We start from the raw sequence: 20,706 nt of genomic DNA, 5'->3' as shown, positions 1-20,706 counted from the left end.
CCCATCTCCCCACACTCATACTGCACCAATGCCTTCATAGAGCCAGTGTTTGACACTGTCTTGTGAGGTTACTGGGGTCTAGAGGCCTGGGCCCCTATCCCTGCCCTGTGACCCAGTCCCAGTGAGCCTGGCCTTGCTGAGCCTCTGCTGTGGATCTGGAATACAGGTAATAGCAGGTCCTGTCATGACTGCTCCAGTAGCCTGCAGCAGAACACCATTCAGAAACAGATAAAGATGCTACCGAGGGGGGTACGGATGCTGCTGGGGGAGGGGGGGAGACAGAGAATACCTGAGGATGCTGGGATGAGCTTTCCAAGGGATGGCTTGTTAACCAAGAGACTCTCTGGCCCCAGATCTGCATGGTCTTGAGAAATATCACACATCTTTTATCCCCATGCAAATCCCTGTCTTTCGTTTCTGGGCAAAGCAGTAAAGGTAGGGATATAACCCATGGTAACTCACACTGAGCACTGCTGTGACCACCAGATCAACCCAAGGGAACGGGGAATTTTCTAGAGCGTTCCTCCAGCTGTGCGAGCTTTTTTCCTAGACAGTGCTTATAGATGTCCTATAACTTTCTCTGTGGTTCAGGCTGGCCTCAAACTCAGAGATCTACTTACCTCCATCTCCCAAGGGCTGAAATTAAAGGCATGTGCCATCACCGCCCAGAACTTGTAGCATTTTCTTATCCCCAGTGTGCCAAGGAGAAAAATCACAACTCTTTGGTGAAGCCACAATTATTGGTCCCTTTGAGCAGCTGAGCATGAACCCCACTGGGTGGGTTGCTAATCCCCGAGAGTCTTTCCCAGTTCCCAGAGGCTGCCTGCCTTCCTTGGCTTGTGGCTCCTTATGTCTTCAAAGCCACATTGGATGCAATGGAATCATTTCGCACTAACGTCTGTCTTTCCTTCCTCTTGCTTCTCTCTGGATAACCCATCCTAGATCCTTATTGGCCCAGCCACAAAGTCCCTCTTACATGAATGGTGATCTAGTCACAGATGCCAGGCATAAAAACCGGCTGTCTTGTGCCTACCAGAGTCTCACCTTGTATCTGCTCAGGGTATCTGTACAAACTTATTAGCCAAGGAGTTTTCCTTACTGGCGTATGCAAATTCTCCAGAGTGGGGTGTCTACCAGTGTCTTCCTCTATGATCCTAAGTTTCATGGCTATACTTGTATTTATCATCCGACCTATTTGTTCTACCTCATTCTTTTAAGACTCATGTCCTCCCCTCCCCCAGTTGTCTCTATCTCCATGTGGACATTTCTGTGTGTATAAGAAATGACACAAGGATTAACTTATTATTATTACTTTTATTACCGAAAGCCAATTACCCCTTCCTCTCTCTCTTGCTCTCTTGTTCTTCCTCTCTTACCCTCTTCCCTCTCTGTCCCTTCTCTCTCCATCACCCTGCCTTTCCTGCCATGTGCTCATGGGCCTCTACTCCTCTCTCTCTCTCTCTCTCTCTCTCTCTCTCTCTCTCTCTCTCTCTCCCTCCCTCCCTCCCTCTCTCTCTCCCTCCCTCCCTCACTTTCTCCCTCTGTCTCTCTCTCTGTCTGTCTATCTCCACTACCCCCCTTAAATCCCCTCCCCATGCCCTAAATAAACTCTATTCTATACTATACCATCATGTGGCTGGTGTCCCTAGGGGGCGGGATGCCTCAGCATGGGCTTGCAGAGGCACCCCTCTCCCCCATTTCTGTGCCTCCACCACACATACCCCTGGCCTTTTTTTTTTTTTTAATAAAACACACCAGCCAGTAGCTTAAAAGCTCTCATTCTCCAAGTGTCTACAATGGGTCAGGCTGTGCTAAGCTAGTTCATCAGCGGCCTCTAGTGAACATGTCTTTCCAAGAATGGACAGGCCTGGGCCTGCAAATCTTATTTTCAGTGCCTGATCTCAAGCATATCATTTAGCAAAGTGTAAGGTAATTTTTTAAAAAATGATTTATTTATTTTTATTTTACACACATTGGTGTGTTTGCCTGTATGTGTAACTGTAAGGATGTAGGACCCCCTGGAACAGGAATTACAGATAGTTGTGAGCTGCCATGTAGGTGCTGGGTATTGAACCTGGGTCTTCTGGGAGAACGGCCAGCACTCTAAACTGCTAAGCCATCTCTTCAGCCTGTAAGATATTTCTGAAACACTCAGCCGAGAACTTCCTGTGTGCCTCCATGGTCCAGCATCAGCGTGTTGATGCTCACCCTCTTTTACTGAAGGCTTCTTGTTTCAATCAGACAGGGAGGAAACAAGGTGGGAACTGAGTCCCCAGCACAGGCTGATGCCTGGGAGGTCACTGGGTGCTGATTGGGCCAAGCTGTCTGAATCACTTCCTTCATTCTGTCTCCTTTAGAAGTCCCTCCCAGGAGCCACAGACCCTGTTGTTGTACCAGAGGTGTTCCCAGGTGCCAGTCATCAAGTGACCATGGTGAACTGAACATCCCCAGTGCCCCACAAGTAAAGGTCTGGTTTTCACATGCTATGGGTGAGAAAATAGAAGAGATGGGGCTAATGAGAGATCTCCTTCTGTGCGCTTTGGCGGGTAATGTGGGACCTTTATTGCTCCCGTTTCCTCCTGGTTCCCAGTCACTATAAAGTGAGCAGCTTGTTCTATAGTGCCATTCTGCCACAGACCCCAAAGCAATAAGCTGGCCAAGTATGAACTACAGTCCCCTAAACTATAAGCAAAGGACACCTTTTCTTCTTTTAGCCTCACCTCTTTACCTCAGGTGTTTTCTTACAGTAAGGGGAGCTGACTAACCTTTAACGTCAGGGTGGTAGGTCTCTCGGACCATGCTTGCCCCTGTGATGATGTGTGGGGGTCGGGGGGAACTCTTTTATTATCGGGGAGATGCTTAAATCACTTCTCTTGGACCGCTGACCTCAGATTTGTTTCTTTTCTTTTCTTTCCTTAAACAAACAAACAAACAAACAAACAAAAAACTTCTCAAGTAATTCTGCAACCTAGAGAGAAAGCTTTTGATTTCTGAGCACTGGTCAAAAACCACAACCAGTTTGGATACTGTTTGTATAGGAGTTGTGTCTGGTTGGGAACTGTTTTCCTGTTAGACCCAGGGACCAAGGTGACACTATTATTACCAGAGAGGTTGACATGGATGTCTCTGGTGACATCCATGACAAAACCAGGAACAAGGTTCCCAGCCACTATGAAGCAGGTATAAAGTTAGAGCTCCCTGTCCTGCGTAAGTCACCCTGGGGCAGTGGCCCAGTGCTGAAGCCGTGATGGCATGCACTCACTTTATGAATCTGGACTGGGCCCCAAATTCCTGCTCATGTCGGGACTGTCCTGAGTGATTTAAATAAATCAACTCATCTATTCCTTACAACAACCCTGCCACCAGCTGCCTTTGTCATGCCCGTCTTACATATTAGGAAACCGAGGCACAAAATCACAAAGCCAAAATCACAAAGCTGCCAAGTAGCAGAGCCTGCAGCTGAGTCAGGGCTCCCAGGTGCTTTCTGCAGTGTAGACCCAGCAGGGCCTGGGCCACACAGCCTCCCAAACAGGACTCATCTCTGAGCTCAAGCCCTAACTTTGAGGGCAAAGCACACCACTCCCAGCAGCCTTTCTTCCCGCCCTGAGGGCTGGCCTTGTTAAGAACTTCTGTGTGTCTTCTTTTCCCTGGAAAAGTGTCTGCATGCTGATGTCTTGCTCCTGTGATGCTGAAAATGAGCCAGCACTGGGGTTGCAGGTCACATCGGCAGGGGCCCAGGGAAGCCTGGATGCTTGGGGCTAATTCATTTACTAAGTTGCCTATTGCTGTCCGCCTAGTTAGCACACCACCATCCTACTTTGCCATTTATTTATATGTGGCTTCCTGGGACCATCCAAAGTGATGTCTGGACACTGGAGAGAACTCAGTGGGCACCTGTGACTTTAAGCCGACCTACATATCTCCAATGGGCCAGGAAGTGCTACCGAGGAGACCCTGGGGAAGACAGAGCCTGTCAGGAGAGTGGGTCAGACTCGTGCCTTCTGGCCACTGTGCTCTGCCAGTATTACTCCCTGGGACAGATCTGGATTCCACAGGAGCCTGCATGCTTGTTAGCTTCCAGTAGGTCTCCAGCTGTCTCTTGACCACATTTTGTTTAAGTGACATTTGTACAAAGGGCATAGCTATCCACAAGCTACCTAGGTAATTAGGGTTCTTCTGTCTACCATGAAGGGCCCTATATAGAACATGGGACAACAGGGCCAGTGGTAAGATGGCTCAGTGGGTAGGGGTACTTGCTGCAATGCCAGAGTACCTGAGGTCAATTTCTGGAATCTACATGTCAGAAGGAGAGAACCAAGTTTCACAAATTGTCCATGGCACACATGTGCCCACACATATATACACAGTAAGTGTGATGATTTTTTAATTAAGGAAAGGACATGTAGGTGGGTGCACATACACAAAAGCACACACACCCTATAAGTATACTAGAAATGCAGAGATGACTGCTGCTTATTATGCCCACAGTGAACTAGGGTACTGCCCACAGTCTCTCTCTTCATGCCTGGGTGGCAGGTGGACATCACTGTCCTAGCAGTGGCATGTAGTCATGACCGCTATGTAATAACACTCTGTTTCATTTATCTGCTCCACCTCAAGTGTTACATGGACCTCCTCAGTACAGAGCCAGTCCAACTGAAAATGGCCAAAGTCAACTCAAATTGGGAACAAGACCTCAGCACGAAAGCTAAAACTATAAAACTCTTAGAAGAAGAAAACATATAGGAAAAGCTTTGTGATGTTGGAACTAGTAACAATATTTTAAAAATAACACAAAGGAAGAAAAGATTAAACTGAACAGCATTGAGATCAGTAACTCCTATAAGTCAACGGTCAACTCAGAAGAAGAGGGTGAAAAACCTGTAGAATGAGGAAGTATTTGTAGTTGCAGCTCTGACAGAGCTAGTACCGTGCAATAAAGAATGCCTACAATTCAGTAACAACAAAAGCAAGGACTCCTGTTTTTAAAATGGCCAAAGGACTCCAGCAGACATTTCTCTGAAGATCTTCAAATGATCAATAAACACAGGGAAAGATGCCTGACATGGCTGATTGTTAGAGAAAAGGAACTTTTAAGCCCAGAATCCAAACCAATCTCACCCACGTTAGTTAGGATAGCTTCTATCAAGAAAGAAAGGAAGAGTGTGAAATGGCTCAGTAGGTAAAGCACATGCCAAGTTCAGGTCCCTAGCACCCACATAAATAACACGCAGGCAGCAGACCTCAGGAGGTGAAAATAGGAGGCCCCCCAGGACATGCTGACTAGATTAGCTCAATATACAAGCTCTGAGTTCAAGTGGAGATCATGCCTCAGAGTGTGTGTGTGTGTGTGTGTGATCAAGAAAGACATCTGACACCAACCTCAGTCCTCTACATGCACATACACATGTGCCGACATAGATGTGAACATATGTACATGTGTGCTTATGGGCCATATACATAAAAAGAATGCAGAGAAACTTTGATATGGTTACACATTGTTGAGATTGAACAGTGATTCAGTCTGTATAGAAAACAGAGAGGCAAAAGGGTAAGCATTAAGAATCATGGGCTGGTGACATGGCTCAGTGAGTGAAGGCACTTGCTACCAAGTCTGATAACTTAAGTTCAATCTCTAGGATCCACATTATAGAAGAAAAAAAGTAACTCTCACAAGTTGTCCTCTGGTCTTCACATGTGCATGTGTGCATTCAGGTGTGTGTGCATGTGTAGTATGTGTGTGTGCACATGTGTGCACATGCACATGAGTGCACTAGCTATCAATTCAGGCTTCTTCCTTCATTACTCTCTACCTTACTCTTTGAACAGGGGTTCTAGCTGAACCTGGAGAACATTGATTCAGCAAGAGTAGCAGTCAGAGTCCCAGGGACTCTCCTATCTCTGCCTTCCCAGCACTGAAATTACAGGTGCACAACTCATTTTCTAGCTTTTTATGTGGCTGGTGAAAATCCAAACAGAGATCCTCATGCTCATGCAACCATCATATCACCCATCAGGTCATCTCCAGAGTCCCCGAAACAGCAATGCTTTTAATAGGATCAAGAAGGAGCTCATCTCAACAGCCACTCTGCATGTGCCATGAAGTTTTTCTCCTGTGTGACGTGAGATCCAATTTTAGGTTCTACATCTAAGTCTTTAATCCACTTTGAGTTGATTTTTGTAGGTATGGTGTAAGGTAAGGCTTTAGTTTCATTCTTCCACATGTGGATATTCTTGGCATAAATGTATGGGTTTATTTTGAGATCTCTATTCTGTTTCATTGGTCTATATGCCTAATACCATACTGTTTTGATTACTGTAGCTTTGTAACATAATTTACAACCAAGAGTTATAATGTTTCCGGCTTTCTTATTCTTCCTCAGGATTTAGTTTTTCATAGGGATTTTCATTTGTTGTTCCATATATCTTATAAAATTGGATTTTATCTATTTCTGTAAAAAAACATGTTAGCATGTTTATAGAGTCTATACTAAGTCTGTAGATTGCTTAGGACAGTACAGACATTAAACAACATTAATTCTTCCAGCTCATAAACATGAGATGTCTTTCCATTTGGGTCTTCGATTTTTCTTTTTTCTTTTCTTTTTTTTTTCCTTTTCTTTTTTTTTTCGGAGCTGGGGACTGAACCCAGGGCCTTGTGCTTGCTAGGCAAGCGCTCTACGGCTGAGCTAAATCCCCAACCCCGGTCTTCGATTTTTCTTAATCAGCATTTTTTAGCTTTATATAAATCTTTCCTTTCCATGGTTAAGTATTTTACTATTTTGTATACTATTACAAATGATATTGTTTTTCTACTTTACTTTTAAGATAGCTCATTGCCAGTATATAGACAAGTAACTTATGCCTGTGATTTTGTATATTGAAATCTTACTAAATATATCATTTCTAATACTAAAATAATTATTATTATTATAATGGGTACATGCCATGATGCATATATGGTAGCTGGAGGGCAACGTTCTCTTCTCTACTTTTACATGGGCTCTAGGGATAGAACTCAGTTTTTTAGGCTTGGGCCGCAAGCATCTTTACCTCTTAAGCCATCTCACCAGCCCTCTGAGGGCATAGTGTCTGGTCTACCTGAAGTAGAATATTTGCATCTATAAGGGCTATCTTGTCTACCCGAGATTGAATACTGTGTATCTGTGAAGTCTATCTGGTCTACCTGAAGTAAAACCCTGTGTACCTGTTATGTCTATCTGATCTATCTACAGTAAAATACTGTATCTTGAGCTCTATCTTGTCTAGTTGAGGAAGAATACTTTGTATCTGTGAAGTCTGTATGGCTTACAGTACTGTCATTTGTTTTATTTCTCCTGAATTCATATTGGACCCATGATTGAAAGCAGAGCATTACAGCCTGTAAGGAGAAAGTCAACATGTTCCCTCACTATGAAACTACACAGTAAACAGCGGCCTATCTACCAGAAGTCCTAACACGAAACAACCACACTGGCACTCAGAATGGCAAAGCTCTGGGCCAGCACCAACACTTCATTTACTACTTGGTTGACAAAACCTAATGCCAAACACACCTACCTCTGAACCAGAATCTCCATTCCAGGGGATATACCTACAAAACTATATGTATATTCATATGAAAAATAATAACAAAAGTACTCAAAGCAATTTTCTTCAGCAAAAACCTGGGAACAACCTAAATGGCAACAGCAAATCAGATAAATAAATGTTGGTCTCCACCCAGTAATTATTACATAGTAATAGAAAAGAACAAAACAGTTCTAGAAGCATTAAAAACCTAGGTCTTGGAGGCTGGAGAGATAGCTCAGAGGTTAAGCCATTCAGAGCCTGACAGAGATGTGGCCCATATATATACAGCCACCAAAACAAGATAAGATTGATGAAGCTGAAAGGATACATGCAGAAAGGGACTGGATATAGATCTCTCCTGAGAGACACATCCAGAGCATGTCCAATACAGAAGCCAATGCTAGCAGCAAACCACCGACCTGAGAATAAGACCCCCTTGGGGGGAATTAGAGGAAGTATTGAAAGAGTTGAAGGAGCTTGCAACCCCATAAAAACAACAATGCCAACCAACCAGAGCTTCCAGGGACTAAACCACTACTGAAAGACTATACATGGACTGACCCAGGGCTCCAACTGGATATGTAGCAGAGAATAGCCTTGTTGGGGCACCAGTGGAAGGGAAAGCCCTTGGTCTTGCCAAGGTTGGACCCACAGTGCAGGGCAATAAGGGGGATGTATATGGTGAATACCCATATGGGGGAGGGGGAGGGGAGGGAGTGGGGGCTTATGGACAGGAAACCGGGAAGGGGAATAACCTTTGAAATGTAAGTAAAGACATATATAATAAAACATTTAAAAAAATAAGGAGAAAGGAATCTCAAGCAAGGCAAAAGTCAAACTTCACTGTTTAATTAGAACTTTCCAGTAACAGGGCTATTTGTGGTTCTGTGAGTTTTTCTCATAGTAAAGCACTTATAAAAGGCCAAAAAAAAAAAAAAAATACAGGCTGCTCTTACAGAGCTCATGAGTTCAAATCCCAGAAACCACATAGTAGCTCATAACCATCTATAATCTGATCTGGTGCCCTCTTCTGGTGTGCAGGTATACATATAATCAGAACACTGTATATATACTAAATAAATAACAAAAAACAACTTAGGTTTTCCAGATACAGTAGCAAGTGAAGGAACTTGTACACAATTGACTACCTGCTGTATGACTGCATCTAGAGATATTAAATGAGGTAAAGGGTACTTTATGGTCTTATAAAGCAGACCAGTAGTCCTCTCCCTCTGTAAATGAGAGAGAAGTAGGGGTGGGAGAGAGAAAGAGCGTGAATATTGGGAAGCAGCTTTCTGGGTCGACAGAAATGCTCTACAGTTTGATGTGGTTACATATCTATTATATAGGTCTGTATTATACATGTGTACATGCACAACTACTATTACAGGCTTATGCTTGTGTATGCATATACTTTTGTGTATGTTATGCTTCAACTTTAAAAAGGCATGGGCTTTGCACTTGTAATTGGGAGCTTGTAGGGATTACAAGCATGGCTTTATAGAGATATACACCAGACTCTGAAGAAAAAGTGGGATTGCACCAAGGAGAAAGGGAAGTAGTTGTGGGCGAGGTCAGAAGATGATAAGGTTGACAAGGGTGACAGAAGATGACAAGGTGACTAAGTGTGAGAGAAGATAGGTGGTTCAGTATTGAGCATGTTGGATGCTTGTCCAGTGTTGTGTGTGCATTAGGTGTATAGAGTTCAGGAGTTGGAACACAGGGCCAGGGACACAGATGCACTCAGCTTTCTCTCTGTCTACATAAATGATCTTCCCCCAAATCACACGTTGATGGGGCATTCGAGGCTCAAATCATCATGGTGCAGCCAATGTTCAGAAGCACAAACGCATCAAAGCCTAATCAGAGGGTTCTGCTGTGGATCCAGGGCTGTTAATTTCCCCCATGCACATGCTTTCCAATCCATAGAATTAAGCCATCTCCACTGGTCTCTGACTCTGAATCTGAGGGGAGGTTTGTGTAGACTCTCCCTAAGCATTCACCTAAGTTATGCTATGAACAATGACATTTCCACATTCTCTCTTTGCACCTTACTCTCCTGTCTGCCTTCATGCTTTCATTGTATCTCTAGCTACACCATCCTGTGTCCCTACACCCATGTTTGCTTCCATATTATAACTTAGTCCATAGAATAATTCAATAGGAGAAGCGATTGCACAGCCTGATGATAAATGTGATCAGCTGGTGGGAATGGGCCCAAGTGAAAACAGGGGACTCTGCAGCAATGAAACTTTGTCACAAACATTTACAGTTTTCTTCATTCACTTCTTCAATCTAGAAGCATCATAGTTTTGGATTCTTTTTTTTAAAATATTTTATTTATTTAATGTATATGAGTACACTGTAGCTGTCTTAAGACACACCAGAATCTGTTACAGATGGTTGTGAGCCACCATGTGGTTGCTGGGAACTGTCAGTGCTCTTAACCCCTGAGCCATTTCTCCAGCCCTAGTTTTGGATTCTTTAAAAACGTTTCTGATTTGGTGCTGGACATAAGGCCTGCCCTGGAGAGTGGTTTGTATCCCCACGTCCACTGCCCTGAGACAGTTCCTTTCCCTAGCCAGTGCGTATCAACTGCAAAGAGCTTCTAATTCAATGGTATTTTAGTGGACATTTTTGTTTTTGTTTTATTCTGCTTTGTTCATTCTGCACTTTTTTTGTCTTAAAGACTTTCTAAATGACAAAAATTACAGAATATTGTAAAAATTTTGGTTGACAGATAGAACTCCAAACTTTCCTCCCCTGGAAAGCATAGGAGGCTGTGGGAAACTTTTCTAATTCTCATTTGTAAAACATGTTTTTATTTTCCTACCTAAATTTGACACAGTAAGACTCTTAGCTTCAAAGCTCCATCTTCCAAACTTTTGGAAGTAAGTAATAGTAATAGGATTGGTTAGAGCATCTCATATTACTGACCATAAATTCTTAACAGTTTTTTTTCTTTCTCTTGAATTTTACCAAAATGAATCTAAATGTTCAGTTTTAACAAGTCCTGTCCTGAATCCTGTTCTAGTCTAAAGCCTGTGCATGTTTCTTTAACTTGTAGAACATTTCTTCGGCTATACTTGGCCCTTCTAGCCACTCTTCATCTTTAACCCCTTGTCTGAGGGCTCTCCTCACTGATTGATATGGAATTTAATGAAATTCAGTTCTTAACTCCCCACCACCACCAGAAAAAAAAAAACAAAAAAACAATGGATTTTCTTGGTTTTTACTTCCAGATCACATGGTCTTTACCCACATCCATGTGTCATACAGTTTACCCATTAACTTTTTCTCAGGTATCACATTTTAAAATTTCCACAACTATTTCCTTTTCTCTCATTGTTCTATTTTCACAGAAACCAGTTACTTTAAATTAATAAAGTAAACTTGGGCTAGAGACATGGCTCCATGGTTAAGGATACACACTGTTCTTGCAGAGGACCTGAGTCTGATTCCTAGAACCCCTATCAGACAGCTTCCAGGAGCTCTGACTCCTTTGGATCATGGCCTCTAAGGACACCTGCAGTCACATGCAGCCACAGATATAGACACAGACACATCATTAAAAATAATAAAAATTGTTTAAAATGGAATAAGTGTTCTTTATTGATAAGCACACTAATGTTGATTTAGCTTAGGTGTCTCTGACTTGGAATAGGCTTTTGCTGGTCTTTGCCTCGTGGTCTTCTTTTTTGTGTTATTGGTTCATTGTTTGGTGGTCCTGGTTATGCATCAGGGACTGCATTGGGAAGCTGGTGCTTACATGAGGGTATGGACTTGGACTCTCATAAGAAGGAGCAAAGACAAGGTAAACATTTACTCCTGTCTAATGTGATGGTCAGAGTGCCAGGGCCAGGGCTGGTCTGGAAGCTGAGGAGTGGTGAAGCCATCTTTAAACATTCTCTTCTGTCCCCAACACTGCATGGCTACCCTTTCCCGTCACCACATCCACGTCACAGTCAGAGGCCTGAGGAAGAGTGGGCAGGTTGGGTATTGCAGGTCATCTCAGTTCACACCAGTACAAGGTCATAACTCATTCCCCGGAAGGCTAGGACTATGGTCTTTAGCTGGCTAGCCCCGGGGCCTGCTCAAATCTCTATTACCACAGCAGAAGAGAAGGAAGAGTCTGATGAAATCATCAGCCACATTGGGCTTCCTGTAGCGTTGGCTCTCTTCTCTGACAGGTTAATCCTGGATGGGGTTGGGAAGCCATGTCAGGGATCTTTGTGAGAGTGTGAAGCAAGTTTCTCAGTGAGGTCTGCACATGGGAAGTCAGGCAGGGAGCTCCCACCCCTGTCCAAGAAGAATGTTTCCTGTGGCCAGTATGGTGTGCTTCACGTGAGGATGAGTGGCCTCTACACGCTCTCTGTCCCACACTACCTTCTGGAGTTCGCTAAACCCCATCCCTAGCCTCTCACACTGGTCTTGAGACTTAGCTCCATGGGATATGCCTGTCTCTGCCTACTGCACGCATTAGGGGAGGGGCCTAACCTCCCCTTCTGAAGAGGGAAGAGCATAGCAGCCAGTCCAGTTCTTTGCTTTGTTGGTGTTTGACATGAACTGTGCTTGGCATTTCTGGGATGAAAATCACTTAGATGTCTGGGTTCAGGGCTGTGATGCTTTTGGTTCTGGTTCTATTTATCCACCACATATGTATCCTATTTTCTTAAGACTTCACATATTCATGGCCCATGGAGGGCTTCCTATCTTGTTTTCAAAGCTATTGTGATGTCATTCTTTCAAAAATGCCTTCTCTACTCACCGTGATGCCTCCTAGAGAGAAAGTAGAGCTCCAGCAGTGAGGACACCAAAAGGAAAGACGGCCTCCTAATGGAGAGGCATCATCACGAAACCCTGTAGTGTCTACCTCACGGCACAGCTGATGCTCCCACACCATGGTCCCTGCTCTCCTGGGAGCCTGACAGCTTATGGATCCCATCGGGAGTCAGACTGCCTCTCAGGAGTAGCTCAGGGGAAGGGTTTCCATCCCATGCTCCAGACCCTTTATTACAGTTCCTCATGTTGTGGTGACCCCCCAACCGTAAAGCTATTTTCGTTACTTCATGACTGTAATTTTCCTACTCTTATGAATCTTAATGTAAATATTTTTGGAGACAGAGGTTTGCCAAAGGGGTTACAACCCACAGGCTGAGAACTGCTGCTCTAGAGGCAGTCCAAGCCATACGTGACTCTTCAATTTAGCACTCTGTGAAGCTCATTTTAGGTAGGCTTGATTGAGTCTCAAGGTCTCTTTCAGGGGGCTGTATCTCTAACACCTCTCTCCGTTCTCTCGTCCCTTCTGTGTAAACAGAATTCTCCCAGCATAAACTGATGCTTCTGTTGGCTGATACGCTCTTCATCTCTCCGACACAAATGGCAAGGTCCTCGCCGTCCTTCATATCCACCTGCTAGTTAATCTCACATGTCAGCTTGGCTAGGTCATGGTCCTAGATATGGATCAAACATTATTCTAGAAGATTTTGTGAAGTCATTTTTCAGGTGAGATTAACATTTAAAGCCACAGACTTTGCATAAAGCACGATACTTTCTATAACATGGGTGGGCCTGATGAATCAATTGACAGCTTTATTAGGAAGAAGTGACAGCTAGCAGGCTACCCTATGCCCTGCAGGTCCATGCATGGTCTGCCCTCCAGAGTCTGCACTTACTGAATCTCAACTGTAAGAGTCAAAGGACCCCATCCTCACCATCCCTCTCAGCTTCACTCTCTTTCCTCTCTTCTTGGATTGTTTAGAGGACCCTGTCTCTAGTGCCTGGCACAGTGGGTGCTGTTTTGATCTCAGATGCTTCTCCTTCACTCTGTCATAACCTACCAGCCCCGTTGCCAATGTCAAGCTTATTTTTGCTTCTCTATAAGTGTGTGTCCGTGTCCTTTTAGTTCTGTTGCCCAGAGGACTCAGGTGAACACACTATTCCACCCTCAACTTCTCCACCGAGCTCCCAGAGTCCCTGTTTCCTGAGCATGGTGCCCTCTTTCTCGTTTCTCACAGGTGGAAACTTAGTTGTTCAGAGGCCATTCTCTCCTGTGCAATGAGTTCTTTTAGTGCAGGGCAGCCCATCTCATTCATGTGCCTTGCAGAAGCATGGATGGCATTTATCAAAGGATCTGGGGGAACAAGAAGAGTGAAGCTGGTGGCTGACTGGGGTTTCCCAGGATGGAGAGAGGAAGCTCTCATCCATCTTTTTAAAGGGGATGCTGTTGGGAGGCCAAGGAGGGACACGAAGACCAATTCCTAAAAATCAGCTGCATGGAGAATGGTACAGGATGCTGACAGCAGGCAAGGCAGTGGTGCCTCAGGCCTCACACCTGAGTAGCCTGGTGTCCCCAATGCAGTATTGCAGAGGATACCATGGGCCAAGGTATAGCCAGGCCAGTTCCTTGAGGCCCATGGGAGTTCAGTTAATCTTAATAAATACTGAATTCCAACCTTATTTTTGGGTCAAGAACTCTCACTTCAGGCCCTGACCCAGATATTCCTGTTTTGACAACTCTGGAGTTCTAAAAGCCCCTAGAGACAGGCCCTGCCATCCAGCTGCAGTTCTCAGTTGTCCTCCATGCTTCTCCACCCAAGCCAAGTGATTTTTCAAAATTCCACCTGGCAAAAGGCCACAGGCGGTGGGCTGATCCTGGGGCCAAAGATGTACACTGTGGGAATTCTCTCTTCATTTCCCAAAGCCCCCAGCACAGGCTGCTGGTTGCCCATTGCATTATGAACAAGTGAACAAGTGAATGAATGAATAGAAGTGTGAATTTGATGGATCATAACATTAACCTGGTTTCTCCACTGAAATAGGCCCAGGACAAACCAGGAGAAAAAAATGAACAGCCTGTTGAAGACGGTCTGGTGGTTTAAGAAAGATGGAGTGCACCTAATGACAAACTGCAGAACAGTTGGGCCAGTAGCAAGGTGGCTGGCTGGCTGATGGGCTGGCTGGCTGATGGGCTGGCTGGCTGATGGGCTGGCTTGCTGATGGGCTTGCTGATGGGCTGGCTGGCTGATGGGCTCGCTGATGGGCGGGCTCGCTGATGGGAGCCAGCACACCACTGCTAAGCACCAAAGACACACAGTCCTTAAGTCTGTGCAGTAGATCATGTTTCTACGTCTGTTTTACAGATGAGGAAACCAAGGTAGATAAGGTCATGTACATGTCCACAGGTACACACTTTATCAAAGGGTCAGGTCTACAAGTGGCTGGGGAGCATGCTGTTACCACCCCTTTGCATCACTGCAAGGAAACAAGGGGGAACTGCAGTGTATGAGCTTTGGTGGCCCGAGGCCTGGCTTTGCCCCTATCCTGCAGGTATCCCAGTTAGGTGGGTGACAACTCAGTTAGGTCCACCCCCAGTGAGAAAGAGGGTGCTTTGTACAGTTGCATTCTGAGGTCTAACCTGCCAAGACATTTTGGCTCCTTCTTATCCGTAGTCTAGGTTAGCCCAGCAGGACTGGCCCTGGCCCTGACTTCCTGCTGGATCTCTGTGCTTATGGTTACTGATGCTCTGGCTCTTGGGCTCTGTACTAGAGCTGAGCTGTCTCATCTTCCTGCATCTTCTCAAGATACTCTACCCAGGATGTCCACCCCCACCCCTGTCATCTTCAAGCTTCCTTCCCCCCACCTCTCAATTGCACCCTTGCCCCTCTGTCCTTTCTGTCTGCTTGCTAGGGGCTCAACACCTGATAGCTGCCTGTTCCCCATTCTTCCTTTCTTTGTCCAGCTCAAACCAACTTGTCACCCATTTCTCTTTGAGGCCACCACTGTCCCTTCCTCCACGGGTGTGGGCCTCCAACTCCATGACACCAGTGATAACCAGAGTACTCCCACATTGAATTAGTGTAGTAATTTAGCTTTCATAGCCCAATCTCATTTGTTTCTACCAAAATTCATCCCTAGGAGGGAACCAGTTGATAACAACTTTGTCTGTCTGTCCGTAGATTGTAAGCACTCCGTCTAGACATCATATCATGCCTGATGAGTTCTTTTGAACAGTACCCTGGGAAGAGCTTTATCACCCATTGTGCAGATGAGGGGACAGAGGCAGCAGTAGCTGGGATGAATCTGGGCCTCTCCTCAGTCACAGTCTCCCTGAGGACTTCAAATGTTTCTTGGGTCCTGTCATGCATCTGACTCATCTCTGGCTTTCTGTCCTGTCCTGAATATGAACTAGTATGGTATGCTGGTGGTTAGCAGAGATGAGAAATGACCCCACAAAGGCTCAGACCCCCTGCAGAGCACCAGCCACCCCTCATCTTTGCACTTGAGTGGTAACAGAGCTGGGCCAGAGCCCGCAGAAAGCCTAGACACGTTTCTGATTGTCAAGACATTACACCCAGTCAGCAGGGTAAATGCAGCTTCTCTTCCTGGGCATTACTCAGGGAGACTCCTGAGGTACTTGGACAGAGGCAAAAGGGGTGCTCTAGTGAGGGGTTAGTGGAAGCCACAACTGTGAGGCCTGGTCACTGAGTCAGCCATGCAAGGTAAGCACACGCTGGTCCATCCCTTCTGTTTAGGGTCAGCCCTGCTTCCACCTGCTGGTAGGGCCTACCCAATCACTTCTCAGAACTCCATCTCTCCCAGCCCCGCATTCCTCTGCTTGGTTTTCCCCAGAGGTTTGGGTCCAAGTATGTACGGCTTCTCTCCCTTAGAGCAGTGATTCTCAACCTGTGGGTTGTAAACTCTTTCAGGGTCAAATGATCCTTTCACAGGGTTTGCCCAAGACCAGCAAAAAGTAGAGATGTTTACATTATGATTCATAACAGTAGCAGAATTGCAGTTATGAATTAGTAACAGAAATAATCTTATGGTTGGGGGTCAACACCACATGAAGAACTGTATTAAAGGATTACAGCATTAGGAAGGTTGAGAACCATTGCCCCAGAGGACCTGACCCTGTCTTCCAGCCCTGGTCCTTTATAGAACCTGTTTGTGGTAGTGAGAGCTGCCAACGCCTTTTGACCTACATTTGGTTTCATTTGTCACATACGTTTATATATTATCAGCTATGATGTGGTGTTTAACCTGTATACATACAATGCTGTGATCAGATCATACAGACAATGCTATGATCCGATCAGATCATCAGCATATCTGACACCTCCCTGTTACCCCTTCTTCACGATGTAGAGAATTCAGGATCCTCTGGCTAGCTTTTCTAAAATGTACAGTACATAATCTTGACTGGAGTCACCCTGCTGGATGACAGAGTCCCAGGACTTGTTCTTCTGTGACCCGGTCCCCACTGACCACGTCCCTCCACTGATTCCTGACTCTCTGGTAACTCCCATTCTCCTCCCCACTTCCGTGAGACGAGCTGCTGAGTCAACGCTTGAGTGGGAGCTGCCAGTGATAGACGGCGCACACCCGTGGGGGGAGGCTTGTGACTGTCCATGCACCCTTCTCATTAGACATTTCCACAGAAACTGGAGGGACCTGTGTCTGGATCCCTTCCTTGTTCCATGGTTGACACTGAGTGGGCACATGTAGGTGTTTGGGACTGAATGGGAAGATGAAGAAAGGGAAATGTCAGAGAGTGGAGCATTTGTAAAGTGGCCTCAATTCTAAACCCTTGATTTCTGAAACAAGAGGGTACATTAATCTGTTAATAAGTAGAATTTTCTAAACTCTTTTCTTTGTATTCTGAGACTGAGTCTCTCTGTATCGCCCTGGCTATTCTGGAACTCATTATGTAGGTCAGGCTGGCCTTGAACTCACAGAGATCCACCTGCTCTGCCTCCCCAGTGCTGGGATTAAAGTGTTTGCCACCACATCTGGGAAATTTTTCTAAATTTTGATCCAGCCTCTTTTTCATAGATATGACTCTTTAGAGGTGTCATTTACTTTGGGATAAACAGATACACAATAATATACCATAAAATTCATCCTTTACGAGCATATGCCCTTTATCACTTACTGTTATTACATTTATTTATTCCATTATTGTATTTGCATGCTCATGTATGTGCATGTGTCACGGCGGGCATGTAAAGGTCAGAGGGCAACTTGCAGGAATGGGTCCTCTTCTTCCACTTGTGGGTCCTGGAGACTGATCAAGCTGGTCTTAAACTCATGGCAACCCTCCTGTCTCAGCCTCCTGAACACTGGAATTATACGTGTAAGTCATTATACTTGGTGAAAGTTATGTTTACATGACACAATATAGTCTTTCTCCACCTCTAATGTTGGAGATGAAATCCAGGACCTCATTCATGCCAGCAGGCACTCCATGACTGAGCTGTATCCACAACTCAAGTGTATCTTCTACCAAACACCACAGGGCTGTTCTACGATCTAATTCCAGAATGGTTTTTTTTTTTTTTTTTTTTTTTTTGGTTCTTTTTTTCGGAGCTGGGGACGGAACCCAGGGCCTTGCGCTTCCTAGGTAAGCGCTCTACCACTGAGCTAAATCCCCAGCCCCATTCCAGAATGTTTTTTATCACTCTATGAAGGATCCCTGTACCCATTAACAGTCACTTCTCATTCCCTTCCTCCAAGTCCCCCATAGGTTTCTATCTCTGTGGGTTCATTTTCTCTGAAAATTTCACAGAAACAGAATCATCCAGCAACATGGTCCATTGGCTTTGGCTTCTTTCTCTTGGCATAAAGGTCGTAGTCACTTGGTTTGAGAACCCCAAGGCTGCATAATGTTTCTTAGAGTATTATGAGTCCCCATGGCTCTTGGGGCCATGGTGTTTACAGTGCAGTGTCCTGCCTAATTTTATGTCAATTTGACATAAGTTGAAGTCATCTGAGGGGAGAAAACCTTAATTAATAAAATGCCTCCATAAGGTCTGGCTATACATGAACCTGCAGGGCATTTCCTTAATTAATGATTGATCAAAGAGAGCCCAGCCATTGTGGGTGGAGTCATCCCTGGGCTGGTGGTCTGGATTCTATAAGAAAGCAGGCTGAGCAAGCCATGATAAGCAAGCCAGGAAGCAGCACCCCTCCATGGCCTCTGCATCAGCTCCTGCCTTCAGGTTTCTGCCCCGTTTGAATTCCTGTCCTGGTTTTCTTCAGTGATGAACAGAGATATGGAAGCATAAGCCAAACAAACCGTTTCTTCCACAATGTATCTTTGGTCATGGCATTGATTGAAGCAACTTAGCCCTAAGATACATGGGTTGGAGCTGCTGATATGACACACACTCCTCTGTGTCCAGCAGCAGGCACACAGGCCTGACCAGTGTCATAATGAGACAGAGATGTGCTCACGACATAGGCTGCAGGATAAGGGTAGTTAGGAGCTGATGGACTATAGTGGGAATAGCCTTAGGGGTCTGAGACCATAGAGAAAAGAACCTAAAGATCTGGTTTTCTGTTGAGGAAACAGCATATCAAAGGCCAGCAGCCTGGAGCCTGCCAATCTGGGTCTAGAGGGAGAATCTTATTTCTCAGAGGAACTAAACACTGATTGGCTGGTTCGTATGTGGGGAGTACATGATATACACTGACTACCCCATATTTTTAATGCCCTCGCCAGCCCAGGTATCCTTTCATCAGGGAAGAGCTTCTAACAGAAAACCCCAATAGGCTAAGCAGATCCAAAAAGGCTTTGGCTCTGTGCTGTCTGTCATGCCCTGATCAATTAGCTAGCTCCATACTATCGATCTGCAGCTGTAACTCACTTACAGAGGCTCGGTCAGCTCAGGAGAGCTGGATGATTTAAGATCTAGATCCGAGGGGGAAGAAAAGGGCAGGTGAGCAAGCAGAAAGCCCTTCTTGGTAATTCTACTGTACAGCTCTCTGGCAGTCAGAGAAGGGCTGCCTAGGTATCTCCACAGTTCAGTGTCCCAACCACAGAGGGACTGGAGCGCTCCTGGAATATGAAGAAGGTAATTTCTTCCTGGTTGTTTTAAGTTGGAAGCCATTCATTAAGCCACCACCCCCTCTACTTCCCAGGATTTCATGCCAGCTCTGGGCTAGGCATTTGGCTTTCCCGGGGTGTAAGAAGGTCCTGCAAGCTGTCCTTAAGGCATTAGCTCATGTTTGGGACACTGTGCCAGCTGGAGATCTCCGTTCTGAGTCCCATCAGAAATACATTCTATTGTATTCTGTTACTTACCTAGCATTAAAACTGGCTTGAGTCTGTCTCGTTTAAAACATGGCCTCCTTCTAAGCACCCAGGATCCCAGGAATACCAACAGCGTCACTTTAACTGAATTAAGTAAATTGCTGTTAACATAAAGAATTTTGACCCAGTTCCAAAGTCTCTCTTCTTCTACTACTGTTCTATGTCCAGGCCCTAGTCCCTGAGGCCTCCCTGGGGCATGTGACACCTTATGAATGGCAAGCCCAGTTTCTCCCTCCAGGCAGGTGGCCTCACTCTTGTCACTTGGCTGTTGCTATGTGGCTTCCCCTCCATACCACAGGAGTTCAGCTGCCTCTGTGCAGCATCTGGGTTAAAGCCTGTACTTGTCCGTTAGTGCCAGGACCCAGGGTGGGAAGGGGCCTGCCAACAATACCAGGCTACAACAAGCACGTGCTAGGCCCCAGCTTTAACTTCTTTGCTGTAAGATGGGGTAGAAGAGGACAAGGATAGATTACTACTGAAGGAACCCAACAGGGAAGAACCCTGGGCTAAAAGGCACCGGCTTCACCTAACTCCAGGGAAAGCTCCATGGAGGCTGGGGGAGCCAGCAGCAGGGTCCTACACTGCTTTCTAAGTAGCCACACAGTCCACTTGCTAATGCCGAATGGCAGGCGATGGTTTGAATGCAGTGCCTTTGATCTTGACTTTGCTCTTGAGTTTTAATGACTGTTTGTTTGTTTGCCTCTAGAATTTTGCAACAAGCATCGTTTGCACATACATCTTTACGAGCTGGCGCTACTGTTCAAGCCAGATTCTCAGACGACATAGGATCCTGGGCCGAAGAGGATGTGTGTCTTGCGTACAACAGTGATGGGGCCTAATGTTCAAGGCATCTTCTTATTGATGAGCCGTGTGATTTTTGACTGGTTTTGACTCTGTCCAAAGGGCCACACAGGAGATCTCTGACCTCTACTCTGGTGGGTCGAGGACAGAGATACGGCTCCTATTTTCTCTGATGACATAGTGAATGTTCCCCTGGCTGGTTCAGGGGCCTTTGGGAGGGTAGGCAGCAGTGAGCTGGC

The 20,706-nt window shown here is 45.4% G+C and overlaps 1 protein-coding gene across 4 annotated transcripts in view; it reads right to left on the bottom strand.

The window, feature by feature from the left end:
- Window positions 1–20,706, bottom strand: part of Hivep3 (HIVEP zinc finger 3) — a 402,467-nt gene that overhangs the window by 39,702 nt on the left and 342,059 nt on the right. The window lies entirely within an intron of this gene.

The sequence above is a fragment of the Rattus norvegicus genome, chromosome 5 (assembly GCF_036323735.1).
Source record: "Rattus norvegicus strain BN/NHsdMcwi chromosome 5, GRCr8, whole genome shotgun sequence".
NCBI classification, from domain to species: Eukaryota; Metazoa; Chordata; class Mammalia; order Rodentia; family Muridae; genus Rattus; species Rattus norvegicus.
The sequence above is the reverse complement of the archived record's forward strand: the minus strand, read 5'-3'. Positions and strand labels throughout refer to the sequence as shown.